This window comes from Corythoichthys intestinalis, chromosome 11 (genome assembly GCF_030265065.1).
Source record: "Corythoichthys intestinalis isolate RoL2023-P3 chromosome 11, ASM3026506v1, whole genome shotgun sequence".
In the NCBI taxonomy this organism is placed as follows: domain Eukaryota; kingdom Metazoa; phylum Chordata; class Actinopteri; order Syngnathiformes; family Syngnathidae; genus Corythoichthys; species Corythoichthys intestinalis.
Window position 1 is genome coordinate 8,780,182 of NC_080405.1, and position 19,753 is coordinate 8,799,934.

Below are 19,753 nucleotides of genomic sequence, written 5' to 3' on the forward strand. Positions count from 1 at the left end.
CTTCTCTTGATCCATTACATCCTCCACCTTGGTCAGATCATCTGTAAACATGGACTACAATTTCATTTCTACGCAGACAGCATCCAAATCTACATCTCTACAAAACCATCTCGGACACCGCCCAATCTACACTTCACAACTGTCTAAGTGAAACTAAATCCTGGATGCAAGCAAACTATCTTCAACTTAACAGCGAGAAATCGGACATGATCATCATTGACCCTGCAGTTCACATCAAAGTCCTTTTCCCTCACCTTCAACAGCTGTACCCTGTCTTTCAACACCCGCAAGCTGCGCGTGCAGCAAACAACCCTGGACTCAGTTGTCCGTTTACCGTATTGGCCGGAATATAAGACGGCCCTGATTATAAGACGACCCCCTCTTTTTCAAGACTCAAGTTTGAAAAAAGACTTTTTGAACATCAAAATAATTTTTATACAGAAAATAATTACAATACATCTGAAACAAAGTATTATAACAATATATTTGAGAGAAAAAGCATGTTATTTTGCCTCATTCAAATCTTAATATCTGAACATTCAACACTAGAAAATCCAGCAGAGGCCGACTCGGCCCTTCCCCAAGACAAATATTCCTAATATTCCCAAGCAATGGCCGATTTGGCCTCTCTTCTTAAAAAACCCAGAGGTGGCCCAAATGACCCAAGTGCTTTTGAATTAGCAAGTCGTTGTCTGACAGACAGCAACCATTCATATGTAGATGCAACCACTAGACATACATTGTGTTAGAATGCGGCCCAAACGGAGGGGAACACACCACGGTTGCACACTTAATGTGATAGTTTTTGTCAGTTCAAGTCAAGCTACATTTATTAATTTACATTTATTTATGGAGTTTTACGCTTTTTACAAACTTTTAACTTAATTCTCCTATACTCCACACAGAAAAACTGAAAAAAATGGCCCAAATGTGTACATTGTTTTTGCAAAAAAAAAAAACGTTTTAGAACTGTAATTTGAGTTTAAAGCGAGATCATGTATATAGTTTAGAACGACTGGATCTAATGGAGCATGAATTGTGGCCATTTTGTCTGAAGTTAGTACGAGAAAACGTGTAGAAAACCTTTGAGAAAAACAGAAACAGAATTTGTGTCATGAGAAGGTGGAAGGGAGCGGCCCTGAACAGTTTCTTTGACACACTGAAACAATGACTGAATGTCCTAATAGTCCTAATTATTATGAAGGGAATGTATACTGCACAGTGTTGTCGATCTTACTTAAAAAAGTAATTAGTTACAAGTTACTAACTAAATTATTTTTGGGGAGAAGTAACTCAGTTACCTAATTGTAAGAGTAATTTGTTACTCAGCAAAAAAACTCATGTTACTTTTCATGTTCTACACGTTATTACAAATATACAATAGAAAACATTTCACATCAAAGATGTTTATGTTAACTGATTGAATTGATTTTTTCATTCCTCCCCCAAAAAACATAGGTCAGATTTTTTTACTTTTTTTTTTTTTTTAATTCACCTACATGAGAGTTAGTGGTATACAATCTCATTGGGCTGTCATGATAAATGGTAAAGAAATCACAGGGACTTTGATTACTTACCATTGAAAATAAATGGGAAATTTGTTTTTATATGTATTTGTTTAAATTCTGATACAGGACATACCATCTTCATAAGTAGAACTGATAATTCAACATTCCGTCATTGTTTCAGTGTGTTCAAAAGCAACTGCTCAGGGCTGGTCCCTACACCCTCCTCAATTATTTATTTTCAGTCCTAATTATAAGTCTCACCAAAAAAAAAAAAGGAACAATATGTATGCCGATCCTCTCCTAAGGTGGTAAAATGATCAGGTGTTTATTTTGTCATAACATAGCAATTGCATAAAAAAAATATATATATATATATATATATATATGTATATACACATACATACATACATATATACCGTATATATAATTATGTAATATATATTTCATGTGTGGTGCTCTTCGAATGAAAATATATACTTTGATTGAAAGAACCTTTTTTTTTTTTTTTGATTGACTAAGACATACACAAATCTACCTACAAATTTATCAACCTACAGTAGGCAAGTAACAAATAAGTGTCTACTAGTCAGGCTACTTTAGCTGAGGAGGGGGTTGGGCGAAAGAGAAAGCAGCCTCACTCAGCAAGGTTTCGCCCAACCCCCTCCTCAGCTAAAGTAGCCTGACTTAGAGCCTAGTTCGGGCCTAAAAAATCCAGCCCGACCCGACACGGCCCGCTGGTATTGAGGCCCGACCCGGCCCGAGCTCGATCACTTAATTAGATTTGCAGGCCCGAGCTTTAACTTTTTAAGGAAAAGCGGCATGGAAAATGAATGAATGAATGAATAATTTATTAGTCCGGCATGGCGGCCCGACCCGACCTGACCCGAACGTGAATGCTTAAAATGTGGGCCCGACCCGACCCGAATTTCGGGCACAAAATCTAACCTCTAGCCTGACTTGAGCCTTTTTCGCCCAACCCCCTCCTCAGCTAAAGTAGCCTGACTTACTCAGACACTTATTTCTTACTTGACACTAAACTGCTAAACTTCTGAGAATATTTTAATAACAGTATTTTAATAATTCTAATTCATTCGGATGTATTTGTTTGAATACCCTCTACATGTTAAAAAAAAAACAATTTCAAAAAGATCAATTAACAATTTGCTGTGGATATACATTTATGTGCATAGATATTTAGAAATAATACAACTAAGCACACCACGACACAGTGGTGAAATGAAGAGCACCACACATGAAATTGCTGGGAAAAAAATATGCAAGATTAGTAAATACCACTCTTGGTTCAGAAACAAGCCATCATTCAGGTTTCATACAATGTGTAAATATTATATTGAATTTGAAACCAAATTAAATTAAACTGAGCTAGTGCTCCACATCTATGGGCATGTGTTGTGGACCCTTCCGTTAGTTACCAGGGTTTGTTTTGTTTGTTTTGCTTAAATTAAATGAAACAAGCTTGATACATCCAAACAATATTCTAACAGCTGATGACCAGTATTATCTACTCTCAATGCGTTTTCTTCAGTCAGAAAAGTAATAGTTACAAAAATAGTAATCACGATAAAATTGCACTAATTAGGGGTATAATAAATAAAAAATCGACACCACTAATTGTAATGTTAGTTCATTGTTCATTGTGTTTCTTCATTTGTAATGTTTGTTTTGTTTTTCAGTGCACTTTTTGTCGTTGCTTTTGGTTACGTAACAACTGGCCGAACGGACTTATGACGTACGTGAGTGTAAAGAGGTGTCCCAATTCGTAGGGCTGATGTTTCAAGCCCTACCCCTTATTGCTTCGTTTGAAAGGCCAAGGGGTGGGCCAAGGGGTAGAAATTGGATGCGGCTTGCGGTAGGTGGTAGGGTAGGCTCGGCTTCGGGGCGGATCTCCAGGGTGTCCCAAAATGGGACACCCTTGGTAATATTAGAGAGCACCAAAACCCCATTGACTTCTCGTGATAATCTTTAAAAAAAAAAAAACTCTTATTTTATGCTTTTTTTTTCAATAATTTATTCGTAATTTATTGGGGTTCATAAGTATTTGTACCCTTGAGAAAATCATTGCTAATATTTAGTGCAGCAGCCATTGTTTGCAATTACAGAGGTCAGACGCTTTCTGTAGTTCTTCACCAGGTTTTCCCATATGAAAACAGAGATTTTGGCCCATTCCTCCACACAAATCTTGTCTAGATCAGTCAGGTTTCGGGGCTGTCGTTGAGAAACACCAAATTTCAGCTCTATCCAAAGATTTTCTGGATTCTTGGATTGATGTCTGGAGTCCACTCCAGAACCTTGAAATGCATTTTACGCAGCCACTCCTTGGTCAGCTTGGCTGTGAGATTCGGATCATTGTCATGTTGGAAGACCCAGCCACGACTTATCTTCAAGTCCCTGACTGTGGGAGGGAGGTCATGGCCCAAAATCTGACGATACATTGCACCATTCATCCTCTGATTTATAGAGTCGTCCTGTCCCCTTTGCCGAAAAGCATGAGGTTTCCACCTACATACTTCACAATGGGGACGGTGTTCTTGGGATTGTACTCTGCCTTTTTTTCCCCTTCACAAACGACAGTAAAGTTAGCACCAAAAAGTTCTACTTTGGTCTCATCTGACCACATGATTTTCTCCCATGACCCCTGTGCATCATTCAGATGGTCCCTTGCAAACTTCAGACAGGCCTTTACATGTACTGGCTTCAGCAGCCTTTGAAACTGTGCATCCAGCTCTCTGCAGTTCATTGACCAGCTCCTACCATGTAGTTCTAGGCTGAGCCCTCACTTTTCCCATCATGAGTGATGCCCTACGAGGAGAAATTTTACATGGAGCCCCATTCCAAGGTAGATTATCAGTCATGTTTAGCCTTTTCCATTTTCTAACAATTGCTGCAACTGTTGATTTATTCTCACCAAGCTGCTTTCCAGTTGTCCCGTAGCATTTTCCAGCTTTGTGGAGCTAATCAATTTTTTTTTATCTGGTGCCTTTCGAAATCTCTCTGGTATTGCTCATGGTAGCGGGTGGATTATAAATGACTGTGGGGTGCACAGGTGACAATGATGAGCTCAAACGGGTGGGGTAAAGGTGGACTTTTTTTTAAGGTTGTTATGTTACAATATGGATCCAAACACAGACTTTGAAATTAGAAGTATTTATTACAAAAACGAGAACAAAGGGAGCACGCCAAAGTAACGCGGGTAAGAAAATACAACTGAGAGAGCACGCTAAGTAACGCGGGTAAGAAAATACAACTGAGAGAGCACGCTAGAAAACGCGGGTCAGAAAATACAACTGAGAGAGCACGCTAGAAAACGCGGGTCAGAAAATACAACTGAGAGAGCACGCCAAAATGGCGTGAATATAACAGTACAAAATTACAATTACAAAATCCCAATAAAACACAAAGGTAAATGAGATCAAACCAGAACACGATCGAAGAATGTCGGGAAGCACCAAGGGTGACGATGAGCACACAGCAGTAAGCAAAGCAGGTAACAAGCAAATGCAATAGTCCGACACTTGCAGACGGTGACAGGAGTCCTTAAATAATGAGCGCTCCAAATGTGCCACAGGTGTGCAGCACAGCCCCGCCCATCCAGCTGCATAATGTGCTGGAAAGGAAAGAAAAGAACTGAGAAGGCACATAAACATGACAGAACCCCCCCCTCAACGGACGCCCCCTGGCGGACCACCTGGTTTCAATGGATGGAGGGAGTGGAAATCCCGCAGAAGTGACGGGTCGAGAATCCAGGAGCGGGGTACCCAGGAACGTTCCTCAGGGCCGTAACCTTCCCAGTCGACCAGGTACTGCACCCCCCTACCCCTCTTCCTGGAATCGAGAATGACACGCACCGTGTACACTGGTCCACCGTCGACTATGCGAGGAGCAGGAGAAGGCACTGGCGGAGGGTTCAGAGGACAGGTGGAGACAGGCTTGAGCAGCGAGACGTGGAAAACGGGGTGAATCTTCATCGAGCTGGGAAGCTTCAGCCTGACTGCGACAGGGTTCACCACAGAGTCCACCGCGAAAGGGCCCACGAATCTAGGGCCTAGCTTCTTAGAAGTCCCAGCAAGGCGTAAATCCCGCGCCGACAGCCAGACCATCTGGCCCGGACGATAAGCTGGAGCGGGTCTCCTATGGCGATCAGCAATCAGACGGTTGCGGGCTGCCGTGCGGACAAGTGCCGCCCTAGTGTCTCTCCAGACCCTATGGGCTCTCCGCAGGTGCACCTGGACAGATGGCACAACGACCTCGGCCTCCTGAGACGGGAATAGCGGCGGCTGGAACCCATATGCGGTCATGAAAGGTGACCTCCCGGTGGCTGAGCAAACGAGGGTGTTGTGAGCGTACTCCACCCAAGGGAGGTGTGAAGACCAGGAAGCTGGATGCAGGTGACAGACGCAACGGAGGGCGGCCTCCAGCTCCTGGTTGACCCGTTCCGTCTGCCCGTTGGACTGAGGGTGGTAACCAGAAGACAAACTTGACGTGGCCCCCAAGGCCTTGCAGAACGCTGCCCAAACCCGGGAGACAAACTGGGGGCCCCTGTCGGAGACGAGGTCACACGGGATGCCATGAGTCCGAAACACGTGCGTTACCAGCAAGTCAGCGGTTTCCAGAGCCGAAGGCAACTTTGGGAGAGCGACGAAGTGTACCATCTTGGAGAATCTGTCCACCACTGTCAAGATGACGGAATGACCCCTGGAGCGTGGAAGGCCAGTGATGAAGTCAAGTGCAACATGGGACCAAGGGCGAGATGGAACAGGCAAGGGACGCAAGAGTCCTGCTGGAGCACGGTGGACTGCCTTGCCCCGAGCGCAGACGGAGCAAGCAGAAACATAGTCCATGACGTCCTTTCTCATACCTGGCCACCAAAATTTTTGGGAAAGTAGGAAGAATGTGCGGGACACACCCGGGTGGCAGGCGAACTTTGAAGTGTGACTCCACTTCAGCACTGCTGCACGCTGAGCAACCGGAACAAATAGCCTGCCAGCAGGACAGCCTCCAGGCACCTTAACGCCTTGCAGGGCCTCTTCCACAAGCCGTTCGACCTCCCAGCGTAGCGCGCCGACTATCAGGTTTCCAGGAACAACAGGCTCCTCCGAAGGCTCCTCCCCCGCTGGCTCATGAAGCCTTGAAAGTGCATCGGGCTTCCCGTTTCTTGAACCTGGACGGTAAGTGATCACGTAGTTGAATCTCGTCAGGAGTAATGCCCAACGGGCCTGGCGTGAGTTGAGACGCTTGGCGGCCCGAAGGTATTGCAGGTTCTTGTGGTCGGTAAGTATTTGGAACGGTACCTCTGTGCCCTCCAACCAGTGCCTCCATTCCTGCAAAGCCTGGACTATAGCGAGCAGCTCCCTGTTGCCCACATCGTAATTCGCCTCGGCAGGGGTGAGGCGGCGGGAGTAGAAGGCACAGGGGTGCAGTTTCTGGTCGACTGAAGACCTCTGGGACAGGATTGCCCCCACTCCGGAACTCGACGCGTCAACCTCGACCACAAAAGGAAGATCTGGGTCAGCATGGACAAGGACGGGCGAGCTCGTGAATGACCGTTTAAGACTTACGAATGCGGCCTCTGCCACTGGAGACCACACAAAGGGGCGTTTGTTAGAGGTCAGCCTGGTCAGGGGCTCAGCCCTCATACTATAATTTTGGATAAAACGCCTATAAAAATTGGCAAACCCAAGGAATCTTTGTAATTGCTTACGTGAAGTGGGAGTCGGCCATTCTGCTACTGCCTTAATTTTAGCTGGGTCAGGTCGTAGCTGCCCTTTTTCCACAATAAAACCAAGAAACTGGATTGACCCTTGGTGGAACTCACACTTTTCAGCTTTGACAAACAGTTTATTTTCTAGTAGTCTTTGCAGAACCATGCGGACATGTTGGTGATGTTCCTGCAGGCTTCTAGAAAATATCAGAATGTCATCTAAATAAACAAAACAGAACACATTTAGCATGTCACGCAATATATCATTTATGAGGCTCTGAAAAACAGCAGGTGCGTTAGTTAGGCCGAAAGGCATGACCAGGTACTCGAAATGCCCGAGCGGGGTTTTGAAAGCGGTTTTCCACTCGTCTCCCTCACGAATCCTGACTAAGTGGTAAGCGCTGCGCAAGTCTAATTTGGTGAATACTGTGGCTGATTTCAACGGAGCAAAAGCCGAATCCAACAACGGCAGCGGATATTTATTTTTGATAGTGATCTCGTTGAGACCCCGATAGTCGATACACGGCCTAAGACCCCCATCTTTTTTGCCGACGAAGAAAAACCCCGCCCCCAAAGGAGAAGATGACGGGCGAATAAGGCCAGCAGCCAAGGAAGAGGAGATGTATTCCCTCATTGCCTCTTGTTCCGGTTTAGAGACCTGGTATAATCTAGAGCTAGGCAACGCGGCATTAGGCAATAATTCAATTGCACAGTCGTACGGACGGTGCGGTGGCAGGGTCTTGGCACGCTCTTCGCTAAAAACGTGCTGGAGGTCATGATATTCGGCCGGAACATTCTCCAAATTGACCGGCTCGATGGCCGCCTGCGTTTGACCAGGAAGTAAACATGCAGAACGTAAGCAGTGCGCATAACAAAATGTGCTCCACGTGACTACTTGTGTCTTGGCCCAATCAATATTAGGGTTATGCACTTTTAACCAGGGGAGCCCAAGTACAACTGGAGCCGATTTGCACGGCATCACTAAAAAACTACGGATCTCAAAATGATTACCGGAAAGCTTTGTTTTGAGCGGAGGCGTAATAAATCTCACGTCCGCCAGGGGTCGCCCATCGAGATCTAAAACCTTTTTAGGCCGAGCTAGTTTTATCAACGGACATTTAAGAGCGTCAACAACACTTCGGTCTATAAAGCAGTCATCCGCCCCCGAATCAACTAAAGCAGTAAACCTAAAATTAATCCCACTATATGACACCTCTCCCGGCAGTTGCAGTCTCAAATCACCTCGAGGGTGTATTGGTTCATTTAATTTGTCGCGAGGCAACTCGTTCGATGGACTGCGGTCATGCCCGAATCTCGTTCCCCCTCGGGCGAGGGGAGCCCCAGCGGCCGAAGATCCGAGGCGACCTGAAGGGATCGCGTCACAGGCGGCGACATGGTGCCCCGGCAAGCCGCAGTACAGACACAAGCCCGTTGTCATCCGTCTCCGTCGCTCCGCTGCAGAAAGACGACCGCCACCGAGTCGCATAGGCTCCACTCCTGTCAAGCCTGGACCCCGCGTCGGCGTGGAGACAAATGACGGCTCGACGAAGCCATCTGCACGGTCCGCTGTCGGGCCGCCCCGCGGCGAAGGCCAACGACGTCCCCGAGTCTCCATGGCTCGTTCCCTCTCGCGCTCCTTCAGACGATTGTCCAAAAGCACGGACAGAGAAATCAGGTCCTCCAGACCCGATGAATCATCCCGGGCCGCCAACTCATCTTTGACAGCAGGCGACAGCCCCCGCCGAAAAATACCACACAGAGCCGCTTCGCCATAACCGCACTCCGCGGCCAAAATGCGGAACTGAATGGAGTAGTCCGCCACAGACAGATCGCCTTGAAAAAAATCCAGCAGGCGGCTGCCTGCCTCCTTGCCTTTAACCGGATGGTCAAAAACCCTCATAAACTCAGTCTTAAAAGTCTCGTATGACTGACGGATCGTGGGTGTAGAGTTGCTTACCGCCATGGCCCACGTAGCAGCTTTACCGGCGAGGAGACTCATGGCATATGCTACACGGGAGCTATCACTCGCAAATGTGTATGGCTGTTGGTCAAAAACAAGGGAGCACTGGTGCAAAAATTGTCGGCAAGCACCGGGTTCTCCCTCATATCGATGGGGGTGTGGCAACACCGGCTCCCGAAAGGACGCCGGCGGGCCCATCGAAGAGGGAGGGAGCTGATCGGGCGCCACCGCAGCGTCAACTACGCCACAAGACTGTGAAGGTGACGTCATCTTTTCTACTCGTGTAATTAGCGAGCCGATCGCGTTTGCTAGTTCACGCAGTGACTGTTCGTGCTGGCTGATCACGTGACCGTGACAGGCGATTACACGACGAGTACTTTCAGAATCTGTGGGATCCATGGTCGGACTATTCTGTTATGTTACAATATGGATCCAAACACAGACTTTGAAATTAGAAGTATTTATTACAAAAACGAGAACAAAGGGAGCACGCCAAAGTAACGCGGGTAAGAAAATACAACTGAGAGAGCACGCTAAGTAACGCGGGTAAGAAAATACAACTGAGAGAGCACGCTAGAAAACGCGGGTCAGAAAATACAACTGAGAGAGCACGCTAGAAAACGCGGGTCAGAAAATACAACTGAGAGAGCACGCCAAAATGGCGTGAATATAACAGTACAAAATTACAATTACAAAATCCCAATAAAACACAAAGGTAAATGAGATCAAACCAGAACACGATCGAAGAATGTCGGGAAGCACCAAGGGTGACGATGAGCACACAGCGGTAAGCAAAGCAGGTAACAAGCAAATGCAATAGTCCGACACTTGCAGACGGTGACAGGAGTCCTTAAATAATGAGCGCTCCAAATGTGCCACAGGTGTGCAGCACAGCCCCGCCCATCCAGCTGCATAATGTGCTGGAAAGGAAAGAAAAGAACTGAGAAGGCACATAAACATGACAAAGGTAGAATGACAACTCTTTGAGTGTCAAAATTATTGCTGATTCTCAGGTGCACAAATACATGAACTGAACCCCAGTAGATAAAAATATATAGCAAATAAATTATAAAAATCATACAATGTGATTTCTGGATTTTTTTTTAGATTGTCTCTATGAGTGGAAATGCATCTATGATTGAAATTTCAGACCTCCAACTCTTTTCAAAGTGGGTGAACTTGCAAAATCACAAGGAGTGCAAATAATTGCTCCTCATTGTATACCAAGTAGTCCCAGGAAAACAAAAAATTCTTGATAACCTTTCAACAAGTCCAGTAAAGAGGATAGAGGGTGTATTAGAGGTACATTTATGTGTGTTTTCTATAGTATTTCATCGTTTTGACTTGATAGTTTTGATTTGCTATGATTACTCTTGTTTGAATCCTGTGCATCAATAAATACCAGGAAGAAAAGACAAAAATTAACTTTGTCAGACTCTTATTTCAGTTTTACATTTGATACTGATTCAATGTTCTATTTTCTGCAGGCATCACAAATATACTGTTATAACAAATATTGCTAGCATATAAAGGCCCCACAAATACACTGTCAGAGATATTTTTTCCAACAGTAAAATCGTAAAACAATACACATTATTAAAATGTGCAAAACCCTATAAATGTAGCTTGACTTGAACTGACACAGAATATTACATGAATAGTACTACTGTTGTGTGTTCCCCTCCATTTGGGCCGCATACCAACACAAGTGGTTGCATTTCCATATGAACGGCTGTTGTCTGTCCGACAACGACTTCCTAATTCAAAAGCACTTGGGTCATTTAGGCCACCTCTGGGTTTTTTTGGAGGAGAGGCCAAATTGGCCATTGTTTGGGACTGTTAGGAGTTGCAGAATTCTCTGGGACTTCTAGTGTTAAATATGTAAACTGAAGTGCAATCACATTTGTAAATGAATGGCTTCTGGTTTTTGAAATGTGAATAAACCCATCTATTGTGATAAAACAACAAAATTGAAATAACTGATTAACCATCAAAATGAAGTGTAACTGTAACTGTAGTCTTGAAACAAATCTGAATAAGGAAAAACATTGCAATAAAATAATGCAAACTGGTTAAACTTGAGAGTAGCTGAGATCTGAGATAAAACACTGTCTTATATTCGGGATAATACGGTAATTGGCTGACAGGATGACATGTGATCAGCATGGATAGTTACCTCTGTCTGATTTGTTCAAATTTTACATGTTTTCTGGACCAACAAAAAAGAACAAATTAGAGAGGTGATGAACAACTTGTTAAATGAATGCGATAAAAAAAAGGACAATGCAACAGAAAGCTGATCATATCTTTAAGAGAAAAAAGAGAGCTTAGGAAGCTTATTTGATTTTATTTGCTCTGATGGGGAGGTTCAGAACATCTTCCATGATAATGTTTACATTTGGACTTATTGTTGTTCATCTCTGTTAGGCTACTTATTTCTTTCCTTCTAATTGAAAAAAGTCAATGCGTTATCTTTAAAAAATATTCCATTTCAATGTGTAAGATGTAAGAGTCATTTGCACTTGTTATTGTATGTTACTTATGTAGGTATTATAAAAATGACATTACATTATAATTAAATGTATTGTACATCCGATGTTCTTAATTTTTTCCCTAAAGTACAGTGGTATGAAAAAGTATCGGAAACTTGTTGAATTTCTCACATTTCGGCATAAGAATCACCATCAAATGTGATCTGATGTTTGTCAAAATCACATAGATGATTTTTATTTTATATTTATTCCAATGAGAATTGCATGCAAACAATGACAGAAGGGGGGAAAATAAGTAAGTAAACCCTCTGCCGAAGGAGACTTATGGATGGATGGATGGATGGATGGATGGATGGATGGATGGATGGATGGATGGATGGATGGATGGATGGATAGATATTTATTTACAGACTCAAGGTCCAACAACACAACACAGCAATAGATTTAAAAAAATAAAATAAGAATAAAGAAATAGTACAACAATAACACAGCACTGGGTCTCCTAGCGACCCACATTCATAAGGAACGTATACCAGTGTTTCCAAAACTGTGACAAGTCGCGTGTACAACTGTACAAAATGTTGGTCAGGCCCAACACAATCACATTTTTTGAACCATTCAGACGACTTAAAATTAAACATGTATACCCTTAAAACAGACTGGAGGGTATTCACCTGAGCTGCTACAAACATTTCTGAAGCGCTGGTCCATCTGGGCCTTTTCAACAAGATTCTCAGGGAATCATTATATGCCACTCGTCGTCTCTGGAAATTTGCTTTTTTGTAATTAAACCACAGATGCGCAGTGTAGAGTGGTGTACAATAGGCCGTAAACAGGGCCACCTTAACCTCAAAGAGCAATTGAAACCAATTTTTACCAAACAATTTAACTCAGGTGTGTGCCCAATCACTGATGAGTGGTTTAAAGCTGCCCTGCCCACTATAAAACACACACCTGGTAAGAAAAGTCTCGATGAGAAGAATTGTCTGATGTGCATCATGGCTCAGTCAAAAGAGCTGTTTGAAGACCAGCGGTCAAGGATTGTTGATTTGTATTAAGCTGGTGTGAGACAATTTTATTCATGCTTAAAACACAACCATTGTACATCATATTTTGCATGCTTTTTGTTATGATTGCATGAGAACATTATAGCATTAATCTGTTGAGTGTGTCTTCTCATGGCCTTGACTGTATCACCATATGCTCACATATGGACTGTTATGTTCCGTTGTTTTTCAACATGCCCTGAATGAATACAAGGGAGGACTGGTTTCTTATCTTCGTCCCAGCCGGGACCGGTGCTCAAGGTCTCAGCACAAAGATGTTTTTGTATGGAAAAATACCCAGGCTTGTGAGATGATTAGTTTCGTTTCTTGGCAAAGTTGCGTTTCACGGTGGGCTTCGGCACCGCCCTTTTCAACAGTATAAATGTCCAGCCTCTATTTTACTGCTTCGTGCTTTCTGGGTGATCACAGCTCCGGGCTGGGTCGCATCATTTTGTACCCAAGAGCTCTTGTTTATAAAGTCTTAGAAGAAAATCAATCCATGGTTGGGGTCGTATTTATTTCTCTAATCGAGCTATCGAGGTAACACTTGTCTTGGAGTTCAAACTTGAGCTTCCCTGACGGCTGCGAAAGAATACAAAACCATCTCTAAAAGTCTGGATATTCATCAATTGACAGTCAGAGAAGTTGTCTACAAATGAAGAAAGTTTTGCACTGTTGCTTCTCTCCCAAGGAGTGGCTGTCCACCAAAAATGATGCCAAGAGTTCAGCGCAGAATAATCAGAGAGGTAAAAAAGAACCCTAGAGCAGGGGTGGGCAAACTACGGCCCGCGGGCCACATCTGGCCCGTTGGTCTTTCTAATCTGGCCCGCCGAAGATTTGTACAGAAATAAGGTTTGATGTGAATGATTGCATTTATTTCATTTGACTTGTAATGACAAGCATTTCAACACCAGGTGGCGCAGTAGGCGCAGTGTCTTGATTTTACGTAGCCCCAGCCATTTCCTGTTATCGCTCTTCGACTACTAGTCAGATCAGAACCCATCTACACTACAGCAATGTCAAAGAAAAGAAAACTCGACAGTGAGTGCCGGGTGTTTAACAAAGAATGGACGCCTAAGTACTTTTTCACTGAAGTCCGGTCCAAGGCTGTATGTCTTATTTGAAAGAAACCATTGCAGTTTTAAAAGAGTACAACATCAGCCGTCACTTTACCACCAAGCATGCTAATTACGCCAGCAATCTTTCAACACAAGGACGTACGGCTACCGCTAACAGGTTGGTCGCTAGCTTGCAGGCGCTGCAAAACACCTTTATTTGAGCAACTTCCATCCAAGAAGCAAGTACGAACGCAAGTTATTTACTGACATTCAAACTAGCAAAAGCCAGCAAGCCTTTCTCCGAAAGGGAGTTTCTTAAAGAGTGCATGGTAGAGTCAGCAAGTATTTTATGTCCTGAGAGCAAGAACAAATTCGAAAAAATTAGCTTATCACGCAGTCAGTGACTCGCCGTATTGAAGTAACTGACGAACACTTAACTAGCAAGCTAAACAAAAAAGCGGAGTCATTTACATTATATTCTTTGGCACTGGACGAAAGCCATGATATAAAGGACACCGCTCAGCTTTTAATTTTTATCAGAGGGATTAATGAGAATTTCGAGATAATGGAGGAGTTACTGCATATTAGTTACTGAAAGGGAAAACGCGTCAGCGGTCATGCAGAAGCACAAGTTACTGTGGAGTACGCTCGCCAACGTTATCACAGATGGATCACCAAATCTGACAGGAAAAAACGTTGGGATGCTCAAGAGAATTCAGGACAGGGTGAAAGAGGAAAACCCTGAGCAGGAGGTAATTTTCCTACACTGCATAATTCATCAAGAAGCACTGTGTAAATCCGTGTTGCAGCCAACCGGTAGTGAAGCCGGTTGCGAAACTTGTTAACTTTGTTCGAGCAAGGGGACTTCACCATCGTCAGTTCATTCATTTTCTTGAAGAAACTGATGCTGATCACACGGACTTACTTTACCATTCTAATGCCCGCTGGCTAAGTTTGGGAAAAGTATGTCAACGTGTGTGGGAGCTCAAACAGGATATTATTTCATTTTTGGAGCTACTTCAGAATACTGACCATTTTCCTGAGCTGAATGACATAGATTGGCTTTGTGATTTAGCTTTTACTGTGGACATACTGACACACATGAACGAGCTGAACGTGAAGCTACAAGGGAAACACCAGTTTGTTCATGAAATGCAAGCAATCGTCAGAGCCTTCAAAAACAAGCTGGTTTTATTTTCGAAACAAATGTCAGACAAGTCATTTGCTCATTTCCCCACACTGGCTACGTTAAAAGAGGCCCCGCGACATGTGAAAAAATATAGGAAAACACTGGATGACCTGCATGAGGAATTCTGCCGTCGGTTTTGGGATTTTGGAAAAATTGACAGGGCACTTCAGCTGGTGTCATGTCCCTTCTCACACGACCCGGAAACAGCACCACAGGAGTTGCAGTTGGAACTGATTGATCTCCAATGTAACATGGTGTTAGAGGACAAGTTCAACTCCTTGAAACTGGATGAGTTTTATGCTTCATTAAGTGCAGCCAAATTTCCAAACATCAAGAAGATGGCACAGAGGATGCTGGTGTTATTTGGCTCTACATATGTGTGTGAACAGACTTTTAGTGTGATGAACAACAACAAAGCACCCCACAGATCCCAGATGAGTGATGAACACCTCAGATCTGTTCTGAGAATTGCTACAACAGAAATACCACCAGACTTCGATGCACGGGCTAAAATGGGTGATCAACAACACTGTTCTCATTAAAAGGTATGTTAATACTTCAATGCTTTTTTTCAGTTTTTTGTTTGATATGCACTGTTAACAAATGCATTTTTTTTTTTATATGTATAGTATCTTGTCCTGACCCGGCCCGTTTGTCAAATTTTAAATGTCAATGTGGCCCCCAAGCCAAAAAGTTTGCTCACTCCTGCCCTAGAGTGTCTGCTACAGACTTACAGAAATCACTGGCACAGTTCAATATCTTTGTACACGCATAAACTATATGTAGAACTATGGCCAAGAATGGTGTTCATGGGAGGACTGTTAGGTTTTGTCTTGGTTTTCTCCTAGTGTGACTGGTCCCTGTGATTGCCCATTGATTTCACCTGTTGTACCTGCTCCTAGTGTATCCTCCAACATGCATCTTCCTGTGCTCACCTGTTCCTCGTTGTGTCATTACCCCTTGTCTGTGTGTGTATATCAGCTCCCAGTTTCTTTTCACTCTTTGTTGCGTCATTGTCTGTGTCAAATTCAAGTCCTGTCCAAGCCCTCGTGTACCGGTCCCTCTGATTAAGTAAGTTTTGGTTTGAATATTGCCTTTTTGATCCCCAGTCCTTTCGGTTGTACTTTGTGCTTTTGGTTAGTTATTATTAAAACGTTTTTTTGAGTTCACCGCCACCTTCCTTGCTGCTTTTTGTTTACCTGCATTTGGGTCCACACCACCTGCCTGCCCGGTCTCAAGGACTCCACGGAGGAAGTAACCGCTGTCTAAAAAAAAACATTGTTGCCCGTTTAATATTTGCAAAAAGACGCTTTGACACTCCACAGAAGTTTTGGCAAAATATTTTGTGGACGGATGAAACCAAAGTTGAATTGTTTGGGAGTAACACACAACATCATGTGTGGAGGAAAAATGGAACAGCTCACCAACATCAACACCTCATCCCCACCGTGAAGCATGATGGGGGGAGCATCATGATTTGGGGCTATTTTGCTGCCTCAGGGCCTGGACAACTTGCAATCATTAATGGAAGAATGAATTCAAATGTTTATCAGGATGTTTTGCAGGAAAACCTGAGGCCATCTGTCAGACAGTTGAAGCTAAAAAAGAGGATGGATGCTGCAACAAGACAATGATCCAAAACACAGAAGTAAATCAACTTCAGAATGGTTTCAGAAGAACAAAACACACGTTCTGGAGTGGCCAAGTCAGAGTCCAGACTTGAACCCCATTGGGATGCTGTGGCATGACCTATACTATCCTCATTAAAATATGAAAACCTATAAATGGGTGGTTTTAGTTAAAGCAGTTTTTTTCATCTGTGTGATTTTAACAAAGATCAGATCACATTTGATGGTGATTTTATGAAGAAATGTGAGAAATTCCAAAAGGTTCAGATACTTTTTCATACTACTGTAGTTAAAATTGAGGTTTTGCATTTAGATGTGAGGAAATGAGGGAAAATTAAAAAAAAAAAAAAAAAAAAAAAAAAAAAGAAATGGAGGTTGGGGTTACTGCCATTTTTGTTGATTGTTATTATTTTGCACATCACTAAAAAAACACAAATTTGAATGAAAATCAGTTTCCATTGTATGCCCTGTTTCATGCAGTAGCGTAATGCAAGTAAAACCTGTTTATTGTGTGTTATACTAGTCCTTCAAAAAAATTGGCATACTGTGATAAAGTTCATTATTTTCTATAAAGTAATGATAAAATTAAACTTTCATATATTTTAGATTCATTACACAACAACTCAAGCCTTTATTGTTTTAATATTGATGATTTTGGCATAAAAGTAAGAAAAAACAAAAATCCCCATCGAAAAAAAAAAAAGGCATATATCATCCGACCAATAAAAAAAGTTTTTTTTAATCCAAAAAAAGTCAACCTTAAAATGATTATGTTCAGTTATGCACTCAATACTTGGTCGGGAATCCTTTGGCAGAAAAGAAATAATTTTAACCTCTTTCATCCCTGCTCTTAACACACTTTGTAAATCACAGGACCGTTGTACTGTTATCTGTTTGCCGACTGTTTAACCAGAAGAGGGAGCCATAATAGTGGAAAAGGGACAACGTAGGAACGGCCATCTCTGTCCCTAGACCTACTGTAAATTTATTGAAAAGCTGTGGTGTGATTTCAAGCTAACTGTCCATGCTTAGAAACCATCAAACCTGACTGAACTGGAGGTGAGGAATGGTCCAAAATACCTTCAACCAGAATCCAGACCCTCATTGTAAGCAAAATGTTTACAAGCAATCCCCCCCCAGGCAAAAAGAGGATCTACTAAATATTACTGTCTTTCATCGATTGCACACTTTCCGCAATGGTCATGTACTGTTTTTTTCCCCATTTCTTCGATATAATTTTGTTTGTTGTGCTGTATGATATATTTAGCTGAAATTGCTGACCTATAACACCAATGACGTATGAAAGAAAATAATGAAAATAATCAGAGGTGCCCAAACTTTTTAATACCACTGTATATGGGTGTTACTCATTACTCAAAGAGTAGAGTCTTCAATTCAATTCCATTCAATTTTATTTGTATAGCCCTATATCACAACAAGGTTGTCTCAAAGGGCTTTGCAGAGGCAATACGATACACAGTCAGAAACAGCATATGAAATAAATAAAGATGAAATAAATAAAGGTCAAGTCCTGGGCATCCCCCATCCTTAGACCCTCCATCTCGGCAAGGAAAAACTCCAAAAAATCTTTGGGAGAAAATGAGAAACCTTGGGGAGAACCACAGACAAGAGATCCACTCCCAGGACATATAGACAAGACTCATGAGGACTGCTAATGGGAATTAGCAGACGGAGTTACAGTTTGTAAATCTGCAATAGAGTAAGGGGACAAGAACAGGTCCATCTAGCCAGATGAGACGGGGGGGCAACGAGGACGTCCATCCAGCCAGGGGTCCGGATAGTCAGGAGGCTGCAGCTGAAAGGTAGCGGGGGAAAGGGGACACCGGGTGACAAGTGATGATGAGACTAGTCAACTAGATATTAAAATTAGAAAATAGAAATAAAGTAAGACAAGTGGTAGGTAGAGTAAGAAAAAGGAGATATGGTAGGACTCAGTGGCTGTACTTCCCCCAGCATTATAGCTTCTAGTGCAGCTTAGACTGAACTGTGAGTCTAGTCTGATTTCAACTAGCCTGACCATAAGCTTTGTCTTTAAATATCATTTAAAACAAAATTAGTTTTTTTGTGGAACCGTAAGATGGAACTTCAGTACATCAAACCTTTTGATTGACAGAACCTTCACCTTGAGCACCTTTGCAACCTTACACTTGACGACGGAACGTGCAAGTAGGTCTTTTATCATTTCTGTATTTTCAGTTGTCTACAATGAACATGAACATAGGAGTATGTTTTCACCACACTCTGCAGGTTAGCTGAGTCATTTTCAGCTGGGTGTACACCAATATGAAAGCCTTCCTTCATCTGGATGAAACAAGAATAGACTTTCATTTCCTCTCTGTTTAAGGCTGATTCATGCTTCTGCATTCTGGTGACGACAGAGCAATGGCATAGACCAGGGGTCAGCAACCTTTTTGGTGTGGCGTGCCACTTTCAAATTTTCTTGTCAATCAGTGTGCCACACCAAGATTAATGACGCACATCCGAATTTTTATATCCAACAGAGCTGTAATTTTACTCCAAAGAAAACATGAACATACGTTGAAATCTTACAACTACCATTCTTCTTTATCAAATAACTAAAAAATAAAAGTATATTGTAGAAAATATCAAAACTTGAACATCATCTTATGTAAACATATCACACACACACAACCCAGCAAGAAAAGGGGAAAGAGCGTGATTCTCAGTGCAGGTCTCTCACAGTACAGAGCGGGCTGTTTTACCCTTCAAAGTCAGGCGACTACTTTGTCTTTTTCACTAACAGTGAATTCTATGCACAATTTTAGATTTTATATAACAAATACAAAATATGCCTACCTTAATGTGATCCCTGGCCCTGTTTTCCATGAATTTCATGTTTCGTCTCGTAGTTGCGTTTGACACTTGTTGTGCGACACACATACAATGCTCCCGAGGCATAATGCACAGAGCAAGCGGAAGTAACCAGCCAACCAGTCGTTACCGGCACCCCCAAGGGGCCGCTCTCCCCTACAGTATGACCAGCTTACTAGTTAAGCGTAAGAAAAAGAGAGGCAGGGAGCAAGGTGTTTTGAGAAAGTTGTGCGAAGAGCGCCATGAAAAGTGGCTGTGTCCCATGCTGGTTTTAGTTTTGTTAATAAAAGTCTCCAGCAA